The sequence below is a fragment of the Dromiciops gliroides genome, chromosome 5, assembly GCF_019393635.1.
Source record: "Dromiciops gliroides isolate mDroGli1 chromosome 5, mDroGli1.pri, whole genome shotgun sequence".
Classification (NCBI taxonomy): domain Eukaryota; kingdom Metazoa; phylum Chordata; class Mammalia; order Microbiotheria; family Microbiotheriidae; genus Dromiciops; species Dromiciops gliroides.
This window is the reverse complement of record NC_057865.1, coordinates 248643223-248648070: the sequence shown is the minus strand read 5'-3', so window position 1 is coordinate 248648070 and position 4848 is coordinate 248643223.

The window sequence follows — 4848 nt, the reverse complement described above, 5'->3', positions numbered from 1 at the left end:
TACTATATCTTTTCCTTTTGTGGGTAAACTCCTTAAGAAAGTCAAATATAATAGGTGCCTTTACTTCTTCTAAACTCTTCAATCTGGCTTCTGCTCTCCTTATTCTGATTTCATTCTCTCATTATTCATATAATTATGAAGTTCCTTTCTCCAAAGTTACCAATGATTTTTTTTTTCCCAATGATCTTTTAAATACCAATTCTAATGGCGTTTTCTCAGTTCTCATTCTTATTCTCAGCCTTTGACACTGTCAATCACTCTTTTCTCCTTCACATTCTGTCCTAAGTTTTCAAAACACTGATCTCTCCTGGTTCTCTTCCTGACCACTCCATTCATTTTTGTTGTTCTTCTTCAACTGGGTCATACCCACTAACCGTATCTCCCAAGGTTCTGCCCTAAACCAACTTCTTTTTTTTGTGTGCTATTGACTTCCTTCTCTGATTATCTCTAATCACTCACACACACACACACACACACACACACACACACACACACAGGAGTGTATGTTTTTTGTTCATAATTGTTTTCATGTTATCTTCTCTATTACACTCTGAGCTCCTTGAAGTCAGGGACTGTTTTTGTCTTTCTTTGCATCCTCAGGATTTAGCACAGTGCCTAGCACATAGTAAATGCTTAATAAATACTTGTAAACTTTATGTTATATAATCTTGACCCCCTACCCTCACCCCAGAGCCTGATGGAAACTTCTACCTTCATATCCTGCAAGCAATTCAACTATTCAAACTTAGCATGTCCAAAACTAAATTTTCTTTCCCTTAAAAGTTTCCCCTTCCCACATACTTTGGTATTCTTTTTTTCCCTTTGTTGCATTAAAAAAAGTTTATTGATGCTCTTTTTCTATGTCCATTACTACCTACTAACCCATCTCCCTTCCTACCCTGAATAGAAGCCCTCCTTTATAACAACTAAGTCTAGTCAAGCTAAACAAAATGCTTCATTATTAAGAGGGTTTGTTGAACTAGAAAGGAAATGCACCTCTTCTCTACTTCGTCTTTGACAGGAAGAGAAATTTGCAACACCTTAAAAACACTCCTTTACTTCTCTTTTTGACTCTCTGTGGAAGGAAACCACAATCCTCTCATGGGCTCCAACTTTGACTCACCCTTCTCTTTAACACAACAGTTAATTGGTTGCTAATTCCTGTTGATTTCAGGACTGTGTGCAATCCTTAGCAGTTATCCCCATATTTTCACTCCTAATACAGCCACCCTAGATCAGGTTCTCATTGCCTCTTTTTTTTTTAACCTATGCTATTGTAATAGTGTCCAGAGTGGTCTTCTTACCTCTAGAGTATTCCATCTCTAATCTACCTAGCCCATACCTCTGGCAGAATCATCTCCCAAAGGATAGCAATGATGACTTCACCCTTCTCCCCTCAAGAGGTTCCAGTTGTGTTGTTTGTCCTTCCTTCTCCAAAAGGACCGATGTCATCAGGAAGGTGATGTTTTGCAAGTGAGTCGATTTAAGTGAGGCAGGGCTGTGAAAGGTCACCAGCTGCTCACTCTCTCTTCTGGAGCTGTCTGGGTCCAGTGACAAGACATAAGACTGGACAACCAGAGACAGCTTCCTATAAGCCCCTTACATTGGCATTGAAAACGCTGTATAATATTGTTCCAACCTAACTTTCCAGTCACCTGTCTCCTTGATGTCTTTCACATACTCTATTTTCAATCAAATTGGATACAGTCACCATCTTACCTTCTAGTTCTGCTCTCTTGAATGACTTTGTTTACCCCTTCTCACCTACTGAACCTCCCCCGCCTCCAAACCCAACTTTGGTGGTACCTTGAAGCAGAGCTTTCCCAGATTCTCCTCCCTGACTTCTGCACTCGAACACACACACATACATACACACATACACACGCACATGCACAAACACATACATACACACATACACACATACACACACACCAATCAAGCAATAAAAAAACACCAACCAAACAAACAAGCAATTATTAAACATTTATTATGTCTGAGGCACTACGCTAGTCAGTAAGGATACAAATTAAAAAATGAAATAGTCCTTTGCTCTCTTGGAGCTTACATTTTATTAGGGAAAACAATATATACATGTATTAGTAAAACAAAATAGATACAAATAAATACAAGGTAAGTTTAGTTGTTGGGGTTGAGGGGGAATCATGATTCCTTTAAATGAAGACTTACTAAGGTCTCCTAGTGTTAAATAAATGTTTATTTAATTGAATTGGTATGCATTTTTATTAGCTGTTTTTACAACTTCTGAATAAGGCTTAATTTTTCAAAATTATTTTTAACTTGAATTTAAAAGTTATCAACACAAACATTTCAAAACACAAAGGAGAATGGGAAAGAGACTTATAGACAAAATAACTTCTGTTTTAAACTTCTGTTACTTATAGATAATTTCTTTCATATATTTATTTTAAAAAACAAATACATATACATACACACATACATATGTATATATGTATATACCCACAGACACACACATCTATACACATACATGTGTATATGTGTGTATATATATCTGTGTGGATAGATAGATAGTTTTTGGTTTTTTTGGTTTTTTTTAGGGGTAATGAGGGTTAAGTGACTTGCCCAGGGCCACACAGCTAGTAAGTGTTAAGTGTCTGAGGCTGGATTTGAACTTAGGTCCTCCTAAATACAAGGCCAGTGCTTTATCCACTGTGCCAAGTAGCTGCCCCTAGATAGATAGTTTAATAGAGTAACAAAATTGTCCTATTTGAATCTCCTTCTGACCCTCTCCTGCCTTGCTGCATTAAAAATATTTTATTGATGCTCTTTTATTCTAAGTCCATTACTACCTCCTAGCCCATTTCTCTTCCCTCCCTGAGTAGTGTAAAAATGGCCACCTTGATTTCAGTGAGCCCCTCCAGTTATCTAGGTAATGAGAATTGTAAGATGACTTGCTACATTGGCTGACATATCAACAATCCTTTGCAGTTATTCATACCAGCTTTGAAGCAGACCCTGAGCCTTTTGGTGTTTTATGGACCTTCAAGAGACATCCTTATGTCCAAAGACTTACCTGACTACAGGTTATGAGACTATGGATATATCTTGTTTATGGTCTTTTTGGAGACAGCCTTATCTCCAGCAACTAACTTTGGTTATGGTGATCTAAGAATTATCCTGTTTTTGGAGACATCTCCTTATCCAGCCTTGGACTATGAATTACTCATCATAAAGGATGGCGTCTGATTTGTGTATCAAAGGCCACATCCCTGACACCTGGAATTCCTCACTCCCCCTCCCCTTGAGAATGGGGTCCACTGACTGATTCCTTTCTAAGCCCACCTTTCCCTGCAAACTCCTTACATTACTTTGTTTAAAGGAACTTTGTTACCTGGCATACTATTCAGCATAGGCTGTATAGTACCCATGTGCATGTTTTTTTTTTCTTCCCTGCTTAATAAAACTTCTTAAAAATAACTCACAGGCATCCTCTTCCTCTGGTTTCCTTCCCTTTAAGAAAAAGAGGAATTTAAATCTCAAAAAGTGGCCTTTGCACTCTTTGGTCATCTTCCCCTTTTGGATAAAGAGAAATCTAAATTCCCTTAAGAGAGTATTTGCTGGGGGCAGCTAGGTGGTGCAGTGGATAAAGCACTGGCCCTGGATTCAGGAGGACCTGAGTTCAAATCTGTCCTCAGACACTTGACACTTACTAGCTGTGTGACCCTGGGCAAGTCACTTAACCCCCATTGCCCTGCAAAAAAGAGAGAGAGAGAGAGAGAGAGAGAGAGAGAGAGAGAGAGAGAGAGAGAGCATTTGCTTCAGTTTTCTGTAGAAACCCTCCTTTATAACATAAAAGTCTAGTTAAGCCAAATAAAATGTTTCATTTTCAATTCAGCCATGTAATTAAAAAGGAAATGTGCCTCCTCTTCCTCTTTCCTCTACAAAATGAGAGATTTTCTGAATGCCTTTATTATTTGTTTGTTTGTTTTGTAGGGCAATGAGGGTTAAGTGACTTGTCCAGGGTCACACAGCTAGTAAGGGTCAAGTGTCTGAGGCCATATTTGAACTCAAGTCCTCCTGAATCCAGGGCTGGTGCTTTATCCACTGCACTACCTAGCTGCCCCCTGTTTTGGGTGAACCTGAATGCCTTTAAAACACTCCTTTACTCTTTTTTTGGACTATATCCATCTGCAGTGTATCTATTGTGGGGCAACTGGTTCACAGTGTAATTCCAACTAGTATTTATGTCATATATACATACATTCATGGAAGAAAAATGTTAGTGTTCTCTGTGCTTTGGAAATAAGCCTATCGGGAATAAATTTATTAATGTATTAATTAGTTCTATTAGTTCTAATTCTAAGCATCTAAGCAGTATGTAAATTTGATAAGGTATTTTGGTTATTTAGTTAACATATCAACATATGTTCATAATAAAATTTCATTTTTCCATTTGGCAAAATTTCCACCAATCTACTTCCAACTTTACTGGCTTTAGAGCAGTCAGATCTCTTCAATTTAATTGGATCAGCAAATATTTATTGACTACCTTCTATATATCAGTTATTATACCAATTATTATGAGTAAATTTGTATGAAAATGTTATACATGGTCCCAGCCCTTTAGGACTTTATATGCAAGCAAAATTTATATTAGATGTTTTCTCATGGTACAGAGGACTCAGTGTGTTTTCGATAATTTTTCTCATTCAACTCTTAGCCTGTACCCATAGTACTTCCAAGTATTCTGAGACACACTCCATACTTGCAAGTATGAATTCAGCAATAACACAAAGGAAAGTTTTATTTGAACCTCTGGGCACCAATTTTTAATTGGGGAGTGTTAGCTACGCGGCTTGCCACAATATT